Source organism: Sus scrofa, chromosome 14 (genome assembly GCF_054392235.1).
Source record: "Sus scrofa isolate SSC_HxYL_T2T_F1_AM1 chromosome 14, Sscrofa_HxYL_maternal_Yorkshire_Landrace_v2.0, whole genome shotgun sequence".
In the NCBI taxonomy this organism is placed as follows: domain Eukaryota; kingdom Metazoa; phylum Chordata; class Mammalia; order Artiodactyla; family Suidae; genus Sus; species Sus scrofa.
In genome coordinates this window covers 3,004,688-3,024,200 of record NC_139396.1, presented here as the reverse complement: position 1 = coordinate 3,024,200, position 19,513 = coordinate 3,004,688, and positions in this window count along the sequence as shown.

Here is a 19,513-nt window from a genome sequence, read left to right as displayed (position 1 = left end):
GGCCATGCAGCGTGGTGAAATGCATCCTGATTGAACGCAGTGTATACCATTCAGCGTGGCTAAATGGATCCCCATTGAATGCAGTGGATTCGATGCAGCGTGGCCCAATTGATCTCAATTGAATGCAGTGGATTCAATGCAGTGTGGTGCAATGGATCCTGATTGAATGCAGTGGATTCCATGCATCGTGGCCCAATGGATCCCAATTGAATGCAGTGATATCAATGCAGCGTGATTGAATGCAGTGTATTCCATGCAGCCTGGTAAAATGCATCCCGATTGAATGCAGTGGATTCCATGCAGCCTGATTGAATGCAGTGGATTCCATGCAGCCTGGTAAAATTCATCCCAATTGAATGCAGTGGGTTCCATGCAGCTTGATTGAATGCAGTGTATTCCAAGCAGCATGAAGAAATGGAATCCTATTGAATGCAGTGGATTTTATGCAGCATGATTGAATGCCGAGGTGTCTTGCAGTATGATTGAATGCAGTGGATTTTTGCAGCATTGCCCAAAGCATCCCGATATAATGCAGTGGATTTTCTGCAGCATGTACCAAAACATCCCGACTGAATGCAGTGGATACGGTGCAGCATGATTGAATGCATTGGATTTTATGCAGCATGACCCAAAATATCCCGATTGGATGCACTGGATTCCATGCAGCATGATTGAATGCAGTGGATTTTATGCAGCATGGCCAAAATCATCCCAATAGAATGCAGTGGATTCCATGCAGCGTCATTGAATGCAGTGGATTCCATGCATTGTGATTGAATGCAGTGTAATTCATGCAGCGTGCTAAAATGCATCCCGATTGAATGCAGTGGATTCCATGCAGCGTGAATGAATGCAGTGGATTCCATGCAGACGGGTAAAAAGCATCCCGATTGAATGCGGTGGATTCCATGCAGCCAGGTAAAATGCATCCCGATTGAATGCAGGGGATTTTATGCAGCATGATTGAATGCAGTGGATTCCAGCAGAAGTAATGAATGCAGTGGATTTTTTGCAGCATGTCCCAAAGCATCTCGATTTAATGCAGTGGATTCCATGCAGCGTCATTGAATGCAGAGAATTCCATTCATTGTGGCGAAATGGATCACGATTGTGTGCGGTGGAGTCCATGCAGCGAGGCCAAATGCAACTCGATTGAATGCAGTGGATTTTATGCAGCATGGCCCAAAGCATCCCGATTGAATGCCGTGGATTCCATGCAGTGTGATTGAATACAGTGGAGGCCATGCAGCGTGGTGAAATGCATCCTGATTGAACGCAGTGTATACCATTCAGCGTGGCTAAATGGATCCCCATTGAATGCAGTGGATTCGATGCAGCGTGGCCCAATTGATCTCAATTGAATGCAGTGGATTCAATGCAGTGTGGTGCAATGGATCCTGATTGAATGCAGTGGATTCCATGCATCGTGGCCCAATGGATCCCAATTGAATGCAGTGATATCAATGCAGCGTGATTGAATGCAGTGTATTCCATGCAGCCTGGTAAAATGCATCCCGATTGAATGCAGTGGATTCCATGCAGCCTGATTGAATGCAGTGGATTCCATGCAGCCTGGTAAAATTCATCCCTATTGAATGCAGTGGGTTCCATGCAGCTTGATTGAATGCAGTGTATTCCAAGCAGCATGAAGAAATGGAACCCTATTGAATGCAGTGGATTTTATGCAGCATGATTGAATGCAGTGGATTTTTTGAAGCTTGGCCAAAAGCATCCCGATTTACTGCAGTGGATTTTTTGCGGCATGTCCGAAAACATCCCGATTGAATGCAGTGGATATCGTGCAGCATGATTGAATGCAGTCGGTTTTATGCAGCATGGCCAAATGCATCCCGATGGAATGCAGTGGATTCCATGCGGCATGTGTGAATGCAGTGGATTCTATGCAGCCTGGTAAAATGCATCCCAATTGAATGCAGTGGATTCCATGCAGCGTGATTTAATGCAGTGTATTCCAGGCAGCATGAAGAAATGGAACCCTATTGAATGCAGGGAATTTAATGCAGCATGATTGAATGCAGTGGATACCTGCAGCATGATTGAATGCAGTGGATTCCATGCAGCCTGGTAAAATGCATCCCTATTGAATGCAGTGTATTCCATGCAGCGTCATTGAATGCAGACGACTCCATGCATTGTGGCACAATGGATCCCGATTGTATTCAGTGCGGTTGACGCAGTGAGGCCCAATGCATCCCGATTGAATGCAGTGGATTATATGCAGCATGGCCAAAAGCATCCCGATTGAAGGCAGTGGATTCCATGCAGCATGATTGAATACAGTGGAGTATTTGCAGCATGGCCCAAAGCATCCCGATTGAATGCAGTGGATTTCATGCAGCGTCATTGAATGCAGAACATTCCATTCATTGTGGGGCAATGGATCTCGTTTGTATGCAGTGGAGACCATGCAGCGAGGCCCAATGCATCCCGATTGAATGCAGTGGATTTTATGCAGCATGGCCAAAACCATGGCGATTGGATGCAGTGGATTCCTTGCTGCATGATTGAATGCAGTGTACTTTATGCAGCATGGCCAAAAGCATCCCGATAGAATGCAGTGGATTCCATGCAGCGTCATTGAATGCAGTGGATTCCATGCATTGTGATGGAATGCAGTGTAATGCAGGCAGCCTGGTAAAATGCATCCCGAGTGAATGCAGTGGATTCCATGTATTGTGATTGAATGCAGTGGATTCCATGCATCCTGGTAAAATGCATCCCGATTGAATGCAGTGGATTTTATGCAGCATGATTGAATGCAGTGGATTCCATGCAGCCTGGTAAAATGCATCCCACTTAAATGCTGCGGATTCCATGCAGCATGATTGAATGAAGTGGATTCCTTCAGCATGATTGAATGAAGTGGATTTTTTGCAGCATGGCCACAAACATCCCGATTGCATGCCATGGATTCCATGCAGCGTGGTGAAATGCATCCTGATTGAACGCAGTGTATACAATGCAGCGTGGCTAAATGGATCCCCATTCAATTCAGTGGATTCTATGCAGCGTGGCCCAATTTATCTCAACTGAATGCAGTGGATTCGATGCATCATGGCGCAATGGATCCCAATTGAATGCAGCGAAATCGATGCAGCGTGATTGAATGCAGTGTATTCCATGCAGCCTGGTAAAATGCATCCCGATTGAATGCAGTGGATTCCATGAAGCATGATTGAATGCATGGATTCCATGCAGCCTGGTAAAATTCATCCCGATTGAATGCAGTGGATTCCATGCAGTGTGATTGAATGCAGTGTGATCCATGCAGCATGCAGAAATGGAACCCTATTGAATGCAGGGGATTTTATGCAGCATGATTGAATGCAGTGGATTCCTGCAGCATGATTGAATGCAGTGGATGTTTTGCAGCATGGCCCAAAGAATCCCGATTAAATGCAGTGGATTTTAGGCAGCATGTCCCAAAACATCCCGATTGAATGTAGTGGATACCATGCAGCATGATTGAATGCCGTGGATTTTATGCACCATGACCCAAAGCATCCAGATTGAATGCAGTGTTTTCCATGCAGCGTCATTGAATGCAGTGGATTCCATGCATTGTGATTGAATGCAGTGTAAACCATGCAGCCTGGTAAAATGCATCCCGATTGAATGCAGTAGATTCCATGCAGCATGATTGAATGCAGTTGATTCCATGCAGCATGAAGAAATGGAACCCTATTGAATGCAGTGGATTTTATGCAGCATGATTGAATGCAGTGGATTTTTGCAGCATGATTGAACGCAGTGGATTTTATGCAGCATGGCCAAAAGCATCCCGATTGAATGCAGTGGATTCCATGCAGCGTCATTGAATGCAGTGGATTCCATGCATTGTGATGGAATGCAGTGTAATCCAGGCAGCCTGGTAAAATGCATCCCGATTGAATGCAGTCGATTCCATGTATTGTGATTGAATGCAGTGTAATCCATGCAGCGTGGTAAAATGCATCCCGATTGAATGCAGTGGATTTTATGCAGCATGATTGAATGCAGTATATTCCATGCAGCCTGGTAAAATGCATCCCACTTAAATGCTGCGGATTCCATGCAGCATGATTGAATTAAGTGGATTCCATGCAGCATGAAGAAATGGAACCCTATTGAATGCAGGGGATTTTATGCAGCATGATTGAATGCAGTGGATTCCTTCAGCATGATTGAATGCAGTGTTTTTTTGAAGCTTGGTCCAAAGCATCATGATTTAATGCAGTGAATTTTCTGCAGCATGTCCCAATACATCCCGATAGAATGCATTGGATTCCATGCAGCATGATTGAATGCTGTGGATTTTATGCAGCATGGCCAAAAGCATCCCGATTGAATGCAGTGGATTTCATGCAGCATCATTGAATGCAGTGGATTCCATGCATTTTGATTGAATGCAGTGTAATCCATACAGCCTGGTAAAATGCATCCCGATTGACTGCAGTGGATTCCATGCAGCATGACTGAATGCAGTGGATTCCATGCAGCCTGGTAAAATGCATCCCTATTGAATGCATTGGATTCCATGCAGCGTGATTGAATTCAGTGTATTCCAGGCAGAATGAAGTAATGGAACCCTATTGAATGAAGTGTATTTTATGCAGCATGATTGAATGCACTGGATTCCTGCAGCATGAATGAATGCAGTGGATATTTTGCAGCATGGCCCCAAGCATCCCGATTGAATGCAGTGGATTCCATGCAGCGTCATGCAATGCAGAAGACTCCATGCATTGTGGCACAATGGATCCCGATTGTATTCAGTGCGGTTGACGCAGTGAGGCCCAATGCATCCCGATTGAATGCAGTGGATTATATGCAGCATGGCCAAAAGCATCCCGATTGAAGGCAGTGGATTCCATGCAGCATGATTGAATACAGTGGAGTATTTGCAGCATGTCCCAAAGCATCCTGATTGAATGCAGTGGATTTCATGCAGCGTCATTGAATGCAGAACATTCCATTCATTGTGGGGCAATGGATCTCGTTTGTATGCAGTGGAGACCATGCAGCGAGGCCCAATGCATCCCGATTGAATGCAGTGGATTTTATGCAGCATGGCCAAAAACATGGCGATTGGATGCAGTGGATTCCTTGCTGCATGATTGAATGCAGTGTACTTTATGCAGCATGGCCAAAAGCATCCCGATAGAATGCAGTGGATTCCATGCAGCGTCATTGAATGCAGTGGATTCCATGCATTGTGATGGAATGCAGTGTAATGCAGGCAGCCTGGTAAAATGCATCCCGATTGAATGCAGTGGATTCCATGTATTGTGATTGAATGCAGTGGATTTCATGCAGCGTCATTGAATGCAGAACATTCCATACATTGTGGTGCAATGGATCTCATTTGTATGCAGTGGAGACCATGCAGCGAGGCCCAATGCATCCCGATTGAATGCAGTGGATTTTATGCAGCATGGCCAAAAGCATCCCGATTGAATGCAGTGGATTCCATGCAGCGTCATTGAATGCAGAAGACTCCCTGCATTGTGGCACAATGGATCCCGTATGTATTCAGTTGAGTTCACGCAGTGAGGCCCAATGCATCCCGATTGAATGCAGTGGGTTTTATGCAGCATTGCCAAAAGTATCCCGATTGAGTGCAGTGGATTCCATGCAGCGTCATTGAATGCAGTGGATTCCATGCATTGTGCTTGAATGCAGTGTAATCCATGCAGCCTGGTAAAATGCATCCCGATTGAATGCAGTGGATTCCATGCAGCATGATTGAATGCAGTGGATTCCATGCAGCCTGGTAAAATGCACCTCAATTAAATGATGTGGATTCCATGCATCCTGATTGAATGCAGTGGATTCCATGCAGCATGAAGAAATGGAACACTATTGAATGCAGGGTATTTTATGCAGCATGATTGAATGCTGTGGATTCCTGCAGAATTATTGAATGCAGTGGATTTTTTGCAACATGTCCCAAAGCATCTCTGATTTAATGCAGTGGATTCCATGCAGCGTCATTGAATGCTGAGAATTCCATTCATTGTGGCGAAATGGATCACGATTGTGTGCAGTGGAGTCCATGCAGCGAGGCCAAATGCATCTCGATGGAATGCAGTGGATTTTATGCAGCATGGCCCCATGCAACCCGATTGAATGCCGTGGATTCCATGCAGCGTGGTGAAATGCATCCTGATTGAACGCAGTGTATACCATTCAGTGTGGCTAATTGGATCCCTATTGAATGCAGTGGATTCTATGCATCGTTGCCCAATTGATCTCAATTGAATGCAGTGGATTCAATGCGGTGTGGTGCAATGGATACTGATTGAATGCAGTGGATTCAATGCAGCCTGGTAAAATTAATCCCGATTGAATGCAGAGGATTCCATGCAGTGTGATTTAATGCAGTGTGATCCATGCAGCATGAAGAAATGGAACCATATTGAATGCAGTGGATTTTATGCAGCATGATTGAATGCAGTGGATTTTTTGCAGAATGGCCCAAAGCATCCTGATTTAATGCAGTGAATTTTCTGCAGCATGTCCCAAAACATCCCGACTGAATGCAGTGGATACGGTGCAGCATGATTGAATGCATTGGATTTTATGCAGCATGACCCAAAATATCCCTATTGGAGGCAGTGAATTCCATGCAGCATGATTGAATGCAGTGTATTTTATGCAGGAGGGCCAAAAGCATCCCGATAGAATGCAGTGGATTCCATGCAGCGTCGTTGAATGCAGTGGATTCCTTGCAGCGTGATTGAATGCAGTGTAATCCATGCAGCCTGGTAAAATGCATCCCGATTGAATGCAGTGGATTCCATGTATTGTGATTGAATGCAGTGTAATCCATGCAGCGTGGTAAAATGCATCCCGATTGAATGCAGTGGATTTTATGCAGCATGGTTGAATGCAGTGGATTCCATGCAGCCTGGTAAAATGCATCCCAATTAAATGCTGTGGATTCCATGCAGCATGATTGAAAGAAGTGGATTCCATGCAGCATGAAGAAATGGAACCCTATTGAAGGCAGGGGATATTATGCAGCATGATTGAATGCAGTGGATTCCTTCAGCATGATTGAATGCAGTGGAATTTTTGCAGCATGTCCCAAAGCATCTCGATTTAATGCAGTGGATTCCATGCAGCGTCATTGAATGCAAAAAATTCCATTCATTGTGGCAAAATGGATCACGATTGTGTGCAGTGGAGTCCATGCAGCGAGGCCAAATGCATCTCGATTGAATGCAGTGGATTTTATGCAGCATGGCCAAACGAATCCCAATTGAATGCCGTGGATTCCATGCAGCGTAGTGAAATGCATCCTGATTGAACGCAGTGTACACCATGCAGCGTGGGTAAATGGATACCCATGGAATGCAGTGGATTCTATGCAGCGTGGCCCAATTGATCTCAATTGAATGCAGTGGAGTCAATGCAGTGTGGTGCAATGGATTCTGATAGAATGCAGTGGATTCCATGCATCATGGCGCAATGGATCCCAATTGAATGCAGTGAAATCGATGCAGCGTGATTGAATGCAGTGTATTCCATGCAGCCTGGTAACATGCATCCTGATTGAATGCAGTGGATTCCTTGCAGCATGATTGAATGCAGTGGATTCCATGCAGCCTGGTAAAATGCATCCCTATTGAATGCATTGTATTCCATGCAGCGTGATTGAATTCAGTGTATTCCAGGCAGCATGAAGTAATGGAATCCTATTGAATGAAGGGTCTTTTATGCAGCATGATTGAATGCCGTGGATTCCTGCAGCATGAATGAATGCAGTGGATTTTTTGCAGCATGGCCCAAAGCATCCCGATTGAATGCAGTGGAATCCATGCAGCGTCATCGAATGCAGAAGACTCCATGCATTGTTGCACAATGGATCCCGTTTGTATTCAGCAGTTGACGCAGTGAGGCCCAATGCATCCCGATTGAATGCAGTGGAGTTTATGCAGCATGGCGAAAAGCATCCCGATTGATGGCAGTGGATATTCATGCATTGTGATTGAATAAAGTGTTATCCATGCAGCGTGGTGAAATGCATCCTGATTGAACGCAGTGACGCCAGGCAGCGTGGGTAAATGGATACCCATGGAATGCAGTGGATTCTATGCAGCGTGGCCCAATTGATCTCAATTGAATGCAGTGGAGTCAATGCAGTGTGGTGCAATGGATTCTGATAGAATGCAGTGGATTCCATGCATCATGGCGCAATGGATCCCAATTGAATGCAGTGAAATCGATGCAGCGTGATTGAATGCAGTGTATTCCATGCAGCCTGGTAAAATGCATCCCGATTGAATGCAGTGGATTCCATGCAGCTTGATTGAATGCAGTGGATTCAATGCAGCCTGGTAAAATTCATCCCGATTGAATGCAGTAGATTCCATGCAGTGTGATTGAGTGCAGTGTGATCCATGCAGCATGAAGAAATGGAACCCTATTGAATGCAGTGGCTTTTATGCAGCATGATTGAATGCAGTGGATTCCTGCAGCATGATTGAATGCAGTGGATGTTTTGCAGCATGGCCCAAAGCATCCCGATTGAATGCAGTGGATACCGTGCAGCATGACTGATGCAGTGGATTTTATGCAGCATGGCCAAAAGCATCCCGATTCAATGCAGAGGATTCCATGCAGCATCATCGAATGCAGTGGATTCCATGCATTGTGCTTGAATGCAGTGTAATCCATGCAGCCTGGTAAAATGCATCCCGATTGAATGCAGTGGATTCCATGCAGCATGATTGAATGCAGTCGATTCCATGCAGACTGGTAAAATGCATCCCTATTGAATGCATTGGATTCCATGCAGCATGATTGAATTCAGTGTATTCCAGGGAGCATGAAGTAATGGAACCCTATTGAATGAAGTGTATTTTATTTAGCATGATTGAATGCAGTGGATTCCTGCAGCATGAATGAATGCAGTGGATTTTTTGCAGCATGTCCCCAAGCATCCCGATTGAATGCCGTGGATTCCATGCAGCCTGGTAAAATGCATCCCAATTAAATGCTGTGGATTCCATGCAGCATGATTGAATGAAGTCGATTCCATGCAGCATGAAGAAATGGAACCCTATTGAATGCAGGGGATTTTATGCAGCATGATTGAATGCAGTGGATTCCTTCAGCATGATTGAATGCAGTGGATTTTTTGCAGCATGGCCAAAAGCATCTCGATTTAATGCAGTGGATTCCATGCAGCATCATTGAATGCAGAAAATTCAATTCATTGTGGCGAAATGGATCACGATTGTGTGCAGTGGAGTCCATGCATCGAGGCCAAATGCATCTCGATTGAATGCAGTGGATTTTATGCAGCATGGCCACAAGCATCCCGATTGAATGCCATGGATTCCATGCAGCGTGGTGAAATGCATCCTGATTGAACGCAGTGTATACAATTCAGTGTGGCTAAATGGATCCCCATTCAATGAAGTGGATTCTATGCAGTGTGGCCCAATTGATCTCAACTGAATGCAGTGGATTCCATGCATCATGGCGCAATGGATCCCAATTGAATGCAGTGAAATCGATGCAGCGTGATTGAATGCAGTGTATTCCATGCAGCCTGGTAAAATGCATCCCGATTGAATGCAGTGGATTCCATGCAGCATGATTGAATGCAGTGGATTCCATGCAGCCTGGTAAAATTCATCCCGATTGAATGCAGTGGATTCCATGCAGCGTCATTTAATGCAGAAGACTCCCTGCATTGTGGCACAATGGATCCCGTATGTATTCAGTGGAGTCCACGCAGTGAGGCCCAATGCATCCCGATTGAATGCAGTGGATTTTATGCAGCATGGCCCCATGCATCCCGATTGAATGCCGTGGATTCCATGCAGCGTGGTGAAATGCATCCTGATTGAATGCAGTGTATACCATTCAGTATGGCTAAATGGATACCAAGTGAATGCAGTGGATTCTATGCAGCATGGCCCAATTGATCTCAATTGAATGCAGTGGTGTCAATGCAGTGTGGTGCAATGGATTCTGATTGAATGCAGTGGATTCCATGCATCATGGTGCAATGGATCCCAATTGTATGCAGTGAAATAAATGCAGCGTGATTGAATGCAGTGTATTCCATGCAGCATGGTAAAAGTCATCCCGGTTGAATGCAGTTAATTCCATGCAGTGGGATTAAATGAGTGTGATCCATGCTGCATGAAGAATTGGAACCTTATTGAATGCAGTGGATTTTATGCAGCATGATTGAATGCAGTGGATTTTTTGCAGCATGGCCCAAAGCATCCCGATTTAATGCAGTGGATTTTAGGCAGCATGTCAAAAAACATCCCGATAGAATGCAGTGGATACCATGCAGCATGATTGAATGCAGTGGATTTTATGGACCATGGCCAAAAGCATCCCGATTGAAGGCAGTGGATTCCATGCAGCGTCATTGAATGCAGTGGATTCCATGCATTGTGCTTGAATGCAGTGTAATCCATGCAGCCTGGTAAAATGCATCCCGATTGAATGCAGTGGATTCCATGCAGCATGATTGAATGCAGTCGATTCCATGCAGCATGAAGAAAATGAACCCTATAGAATGCAGTGGATTTTATGCAGCATGATTGAATGCAGTGGATTCCTGCAGCATGATTGAATGCAGTGTATTTTTTGAAGCTTGGCCCAAAGCATCCCGATTTAATGCAGTGGATTTTAGGCAGCATGTCAAAAAACATCCCGATTGAATGCAGTGGATACCATGCAGCATGATTGAATGCAGTGGATTTTATGGACCATGGCCAAAAGCATCCCGATTGAAGGCAGTGGATTCCATGCAGCGTCATTGAATGCAGTGGATTCCATGCATTGTGCTTGAATGCAGTGTAATCCATGCAGCCTGGTAAAATGCATCCCGATTGAATGCAGTGGATTCCATGCAGCATGATTGAATGCAGTGGATTCCATGCAGCCTGGTAAAATGCATCCCAATTACATGCTGTGGATTCCATGCAGCATGATTGAAAGAAGTGGATTCCATGCAGCATGAAGAAATGGAACCCTATTGAAGGCAGGGGATATTATGCAGCATGATTGAATGCAGTGGATTCCTTCAGCATGATTGAATGCAGTGGAATTTTTGCAGCATGTCCCAAAGCATCTCGATTTAATGCAGTGGATTCCATGCAGCGTCATTGAATGCTGAGAATTCCATTCATTGTGGCGAAATGGATCACGATTGTGTGCAGTGGAGTCCATGCAGCGAGGCCAAATGCATCTCGATTGAATGCAGTGGATTTTATGCAGCATGGCCAAACGAATCCCAATTGAATGCCGTGGATTCCATGCAGCGTGGTGAAATGCATCCTGATTGAACGCAGTGTACACCATGCAGCGTGGGTAAATGGATACCCATGGAATGCAGTGGATTCTATGCAGCGTGGCCCAATTGATCTCAATTGAATGCAGTGGAGTCAATGCAGTGTGGTGCAATGGATTCTGATAGAATGCAGTGGATTCCATGCATCATGGCGCAATGGATCCCAATTGAATGCAGTGAAATCGATGCAGCGTGATTGAATGCAGTGTATTCCATGCAGCCTGGTAAAATGCATCCCGATTGAATGCAGTGGATTCCATGCAGCTTGATTGAATGCAGTGGATTCAATGCAGCCTGGCAAAATTCATCCCGATTGAATGCAGTAGATTCCATGCAGTGTGATTGAGTGCAGTGTGATCCATGCAGCATGCAGAAATGGAACCCTATTGAATGCAGTGGATTTTACGCAGCATGATTGAATGCAGTGGATTCCTGCAGCATAGTTGAATGCAGTAGATGTTTTGCCGCATGGCCCAAAGCATCCTGATTGAATGCAGTGGATTTAGGGCAGCATGTCCCAAAACATCCCGATTGAATGCAGTGGATACCATGCAGCATGATTGAATGCAGTGGATTTTATGCACCATGGCCAAAAGCATCCCGATTCAATGCAGAGAATTCCATGCAGCGTCATTGAATGCAGTGGATTCCATGCATTGTGCTTGAATGCAGTGTAATCCATGCAGCCTGGTAAAATGCATCCCGATTGAATGCAGTGGATTCCTTGCAGCATGATTGAATGCAGTGGATTCCATGCAGCCTGGTAAAATGCATCCCTATTGAATGCATTGGATTCCATGCAGCGTGATTGAATTCAGTGTATTCCAGGCAGCATGAAGTAATGGAATCCTATTGAATGAAGGGTCTTTTATGCAGCATGATTGAATGCCGTGGATTCCTGCAGCATGAATGAATGCAGTGGATTTTTTGCAGCATGGCCCAAAGCATCCCGATTGAATGCAGTGGAATCCATGCAGCGTCATCGAATGCAGAAGACTCCATGCATTGTTGCACAATGGATCCCGTTTGTATTCAGCAGTTGACGCAGTGAGGCCCAATGCATCCCGATTGAATGCAGTGGAGTTTATGCAGCATGGCGAAAAGCATCCCGATTGATGGCAGTGGATATTCATGCATTGTGATTGAATAAAGTGTTATCCATGCAGCGTGGTGAAATGCATCCTGATTGAACGCAGTGACGCCAGGCTGCGTGGGTAAATGGATACCCATGGAATGCAGTGGATTCTATGCAGCGTGGCCCAATTGATCTCAATTGAATGCAGTGGAGTCAATGCAGTGTGGTGCAATGGATTCTGATAGAATGCAGTGGATTCCATGCATCATGGCGCAATGGATCCCAATTGAATGCAGTGAAATCGATGCAGCGTGATTGAATGCAGTGTATTCCATGCAGCCTGGTAAAATGCATCCCGATTGAATGCAGTGGATTCCATGCAGCTTGATTGAATGCAGTGGATTCCATGCAGCCTGGTAAAATTCATCCCGATTGAATGCAGTAGATTCCATGCAGTGTGATTGAGTGCAGTGTGATCCATGCAGCATGAAGAAATGGAACCCTATTGAATGCAGTGGATTTTATGCAGCATGATTGAATGCAGTGGATTCCTGCAGCATGATTGAATGCAGTGGATGTTTTGCAGCATGGCCCAAAGCATCCCGATTGAATGCAGTGGATACCGTGCAGCATGACTGATGCAGTGGATTTTATGCAGCATGGCCAAAAGCATCCCGATTCAATGCAGAGGATTCCATGCAGCATCATTGAATGCAGTGGATTCCATGCATTGTGCTTGAATGCAGTGTAATCCATGCAGCCTGGTAAAATGCATCCCGATTGAATGCAGTGGATTCCATGCAGCATGATTGAATGCAGTCGATTCCATGCAGACTGGTAAAATGCATCCCTATTGAATGCATTGGATTCCATGCAGCATGATTGAATTCAGTGTATTCCAGGGAGCATGAAGTAATGGAACCCTATTGAATGAAGTGTATTTTATTTAGCATGATTGAATGCAGTGGATTCCTGCAGCATGAATGAATGCAGTGGATTTTTTGCAGCATGTCCCCAAGCATCCCGATTGAATGCCGTGGATTCCATGCAGCCTGGTAAAATGCATCCCAATTAAATGCTGTGGATTCCATGCAGCATGATTGAATGAAGTCGATTCCATGCAGCATGAAGAAATGGAACCCTATTGAATGCAGGGGATTTTATGCAGCATGATTGAATGCAGTGGATTCCTTCAGCATGATTGAATGCAGTGGATTTTTTGCAGCATGGCCAAAAGCATCTCGATTTATTGCAGTGGATTCCATGCAGCATCATTGAATGCAGAAAATTCAATTCATTGTGGCGAAATGGATCACGATTGTGTGCAGTGGAGTCCATGCATCGAGGCCAAATGCATCTCGATTGAATGCAGTGGATTTTATGCAGCATGGCCACAAGCATCCCGATTGAATGCCATGGATTCCATGCAGCGTGGTGAAATGCATCCTGATTGAACGCAGTGTATACAATTCAGTGTGGCTAAATGGATCCCCATTCAATGAAGTGGATTCTATGCAGTGTGGCCCAATTGATCTCAACTGAATGCAGTGGATTCCATGCATCATGGCGCAATGGATCCCAATTGAATGCAGTGAAATCGATGCAGCGTGATTGAATGCAGTGTATTCCATGCAGCCTGGTAAAATGCATCCCGATTGAATGCAGTGGATTCCATGCAGCATGATTGAATGCAGTGGATTCCATGCAGCCTGGTAAAATTCATCCCGATTGAATGCAGTGGATTCCATGCAGCGTCATTTAATGCAGAAGACTCCCTGCATTGTGGCACAATGGATCCCGTATGTATTCAGTGGAGTCCACGCAGTGAGGCCCAATGCATCCCGATTGAATGCAGTGGATTTTATGCAGCATGGCCCCATGCATCCCGATTGAATGCCGTGGATTCCATGCAGCGTGGTGAAATGCATCCTGATTGAATGCAGTGTATACCATTCAGTATGGCTAAATGGATACCAAGTGAATGCAGTGGATTCTATGCAGCATGGCCCAATTGATCTCAATTGAATGCAGTGGTGTCAATGCAGTGTGGTGCAATGGATTCTGATTGAATGCAGTGGATTCCATGCATCATGGTGCAATGGATCCCAATTGTATGCAGTGAAATAAATGCAGCGTGATTGAATGCAGTGTATTCCATGCAGCATGGTAAAAGTCATCCCGGTTGAATGCAGTTAATTCCATGCAGTGGGATTAAATGAGTGTGATCCATGCTGCATGAAGAATTGGAACCTTATTGAATGCAGTGGATTTTATGCAGCATGATTGAATGCAGTGGATTTTTTGCAGCATGGCCCAAAGCATCCCGATTTAATGCAGTGGATTTTAGGCAGCATGTCAAAAAACATCCCGATAGAATGCAGTGGATACCATGCAGCATGATTGAATGCAGTGGATTTTATGGACCATGGCCAAAAGCATCCCGATTGAAGGCAGTGGATTCCATGCAGCGTCATTGAATGCAGTGGATTCCATGCATTGTGCTTGAATGCAGTGTAATCCATGCAGCCTGGTAAAATGCATCCCGATTGAATGCAGTGGATTCCATGCAGCATGATTGAATGCAGTCGATTCCATGCAGCATGAAGAAAATGAACCCTATAGAATGCAGTGGATTTTATGCAGCATGATTGAATGCAGTGGATTCCTGCAGCATGATTGAATGCAGTGTATTTTTTGAAGCTTGGCCCAAAGCATCCCGATTTACTGCAGTGGATATTCTGCAGCATGTCCCAAAACATCCCGATTGAATGCAGTGGATACCGTGCAGCATGTTTGAATGCAGTGGATTTTAGGCAGCATGGCCAAAAGCATCCCGATAGAATGCAGTGGATTCCATGCAGCGTCATTGAATGCAGTGGATTCCATGCATTGTGATTGAATGCAGTGTAATCCATGCAGCCTGGTAAAATGCATCCCGATTGAATGCAGTGGATTCCATGCAGCATGATTGAATGCAGTGGATTCCATGCAGCATGAAGAAATGGAACCCTATGGAATGCAGGGGATTTTATGCAGCATGATTGTATGCAGTGTATTCCTGCAGCATGATTGAATGCAGTGTATTTTTTGAAGCTTGGCCCAAAGCATCCCGATTTACTGCAGTGGATATTCTGCAGCATGTCCCAATACATCCCGATTGAATGCAGTGGATACCGTGCAGCATGATTGAATGCAGTGGATTTTAGGCAGCATGGCCAAAAGCATCCCGATAGAATGCAGTGGATTCCATGCAGCGTCATTGAATGCAGTGGATTCCATGCATTGTGATTGAATGCAGTGAAATCCATGCAGCCTGGTAAAATGCATCCCTATTGAATGCATTGGATTCCATGCAGCCTGATTGAATTCAGTGTATTCCAGACAGCATGAAGTAATGGAACCCTATTGAATGCAGTGGATTTTATGCAGCATGATTGAATGCAGTGGATTCCTGCGGCATGAATGAATGCAGTGGATTTTTTGCAGCATGGCACAAAGCATTACGATTTAATGCAGTGGATTCCATGCAGCGTCATTGAATATAGAATACTCCATGTATTGTGCCAAAATGGATCCCGATTGTACTCAGTGCAGTTGACGCAGTGAGGCCCAATGCATCCCGATTGAATGCAGTTGATTTAATGCAGCAGGGCCAAAAGCATCCCGAATGAAGGCAGTGGATTCCATGCAATGTCATTGAATGCAGTGTAATACATGCAGCCTGGTAACATGCATCCGGATTGAATGCAGTGGATTCCATGAAGCATGCTTGAATGCAGTGGATTCCATGCAGCCTGGTAAAATGCATCCCAATTGAATGCAATGGATTCCATGCAGCGTGATTTAATGCAGTGCATTCCAGGCAGCATGAAGAAATGGAACCCTATTGAATGCAGGGAATTTAATGCAGCATGATTGAATGCAGTGGATACCTGCAGCATGATTGAATGCTGTGGATTATTAGCAGCAAGGCCCAAAGTATTCCGAATGAATGCAGTGGATACCTGCAGCATGATTGAATGCAGAGTATTTTTTGCAGCATGGCCCAAATCATCCCGATTTAATGCAGGGGATTTTCTGCAGCATGTCCCAAAACATCCCGATTGAATCAGGTGGATTAGATGCAGCATGATTGAATGCAGTGGATTTTATGCAGCATGGCCAAAAGCATCCCGATTGAATGCAGTGGATTCCATGCAGCGTCATTGAATGCAGAAGACTCCCTGCATTGTGGCACAATGGATCCCGTATGTATTCAGTTGAGTTCACGCAGTGAGGCCCAATGCATCCCGATTGAATGCAGTGGGTTTTATGCAGCATTGCCAAAAGTATCCCGATTGAGTGCAGTGGATTCCATGCAGCGTCATTGAATGCAGTGGATTCCATGCATTGTGCTTGAATGCAGTGTAATCCATGCAGCCTGGTAAAATGCATCCCGATTGAATGCAGTGGATTCCATGCAGCATGATTGAATGCAGTGGATTCCATGCAGCCTGGTAAAATGCACCTCAATTAAATGATGTGGATTCCATGCATCCTGATTGAATGCAGTGTATTCCATGCAGCATGAAGAAATGGAACACTATTGAATGCAGGGTATTTTATGCAGCATGATTGAATGCTGTGGATTCCTGCAGAATTATTGAATGCAGTGGATTTTTTGCAACATGTCCCAAAGCATCTCTGATTTAATGCAGTGGATTCCATGCAGCGTCATTGAATGCTGAGAATTCCATTCATTGTGGCGAAATGGATCACGATTGTGTGCAGTGGAGTCCATGCAGCGAGGCCAAATGCATCTCGATGGAATGCAGTGGATTTTATGCAGCATGGCCCCATGCAACCCGATTGAATGCCGTGGATTCCATGCAGCGTGGTGAAATGCATCCTGATTGAACGCAGTGTATACCATTCAGTGTGGCTAATTGGATCCCTATTGAATGCAGTGGATTCTATGCATCGTTGCCCAATTGATCTCAATTGAATGCAGTGGATTCAATGCGGTGTGGTGCAATGGATACTGATTGAATGCAGTGGATTCAATGCAGCCTGGTAAAATTAATCCCGATTGAATGCAGAGGATTCCATGCAGTGTGATTTAATGCAGTGTGATCCATGCAGCATGAAGAAATGGAACCATATTGAATGCAGTGGATTTTATGCAGCATGATTGAATGCAGTGGAGTTTTTGCAGAATGGCCCAAAGCATCCTGATTTAATGCAGTGAATTTTCTGCAGCATGTCCCAAAACATCCCGACTGAATGCAGTGGATACGGTGCAGCATGATTGAATGCATTGGATTTTATGCAGCATGACCCAAAATATCCCTATTGGAGGCAGTGAATTCCATGCAGCATGATTGAATGCAGTGTATTTTATGCAGGAGGGCCAAAAGCATCCCGATAGAATGCAGTGGATTCCATGCAGCGTCGTTGAATGCAGTGGATTCCTTGCAGCGTGATTGAATGCAGTGTAATCCATGCAGCCTGGTAAAATGCATCCCGATTGAATGCAGTGGATTCCATGTATTGTGATTGAATGCAGTGTAATCCATGCAGCGTGGTAAAATGCATCCCGATTGAATGTAGTGGATTTTATGCAGCATGGTTGAATGCAGTGGATTCCATGCAGCCTGGTAAAATGCATCCCAATTAAATGCTGTGGATTCCATGCAGCATGATTGAAAGAAGTGGATTCCATGCAGCATGAAGAAATGGAACCCTATTGAAGGCAGGGGATATTATGCAGCATGATTGAATGCAGTGGATTCCTTCAGCATGATTGAATGCAGTGGAATTTTTGCAGCATGTCCCAAAGCATCTCGATTTAATGCAGTGGATTCCATGCAGCGTCATTGAATGCAAAAAATTCCATTCATTGTGGCGAAATGGATCACGATTGTGTGCAGTGGAGTCCATGCAGCGAGGCCAAATGCATCTCGATTGAATGCAGTGGATTTTATGCAGCATGGCCAAACGAATCCCAATTGAATGCCGTGGATTCCATGCAGCGTGGTGAAATGCATCCTGATTGAACGCAGTGTACACCATGCAGCGTGGGTAAATGGATACCCATGGAATGCAGTGGATTCTATGCAGCGTGGCACAATTGATCTCAATTGAATGCAGTGGAGTCAATGCAGTGTGGTGCAATGGATTCTGATAGAATGCAGTGGATTCCATGCATCATGGCGCAATGGATCCCAATTGAATGCAGTGAAATCGATGCAGCGTGATTGAATGCAGTGTATTCCATGCAGCCTGGTAAAATGCATCCCGATTGAATGCAGTGGATTCCATGCAGCTTGATTGAATGCAGTGGATTCAATGCAGCCTGGTAAAATTCATCCCGATTGAATGCAGTAGATTCCATGCAGTGTGATTGAGTGCAGTGTGATCCATGCAGCATGCAGAAATGGAACCCTATTGAATGCAGTGGATTTTACGCAGCATGATTGAATGCAGTGGATTCCTGCAGCATAATTGAATGCAGTAGATGTTTTGCCGCATGGCCCAAAGCATCCCGATTGAATGCAGTGGATTTAGGGCAGCATGTCCCAAAACATCCCGATTGAATGCAGTGGATACCATGCAGCATGATTGAATGCAGTGGATTTTATGCACCATGGCCAAAAGCATCCCGATTCAATGCAGAGAATTCCATGCAGCGTCATTGAATGCAGTGGATTCCATGCATTGTGCTTGAATGCAGTGTAATCCATGCAGCCTGGTAAAATGCATCCCGATTGAATGTAGTGGATTCCATGCAGCATGATTGAATGCAGTCGATTCCATGCAGACTGGTAAAATGCATCCCTATTGAATGCATTGTATTCCATGCAGCGTGATTGAATTCAGTGTATTCCAGGCAGCATGAAGTAATGGAATCCTATTGAATGAAGGGTCTTTTATGCAGCATGATTGAATGCCGTGGATTCCTGCAGCATGAATGAATGCAGTGGATTTTTTGCAGCATGGCCCAAAGCATCCCGATTGAATGCAGTGGAATCCATGCAGCGTCATCGAATGCAGAAGACTCCATGCATTGTGGCACAATGGATCCCGTTTGTATTCAGCAGTTGACGCAGTGAGGCCCAATGCATCCCGATTGA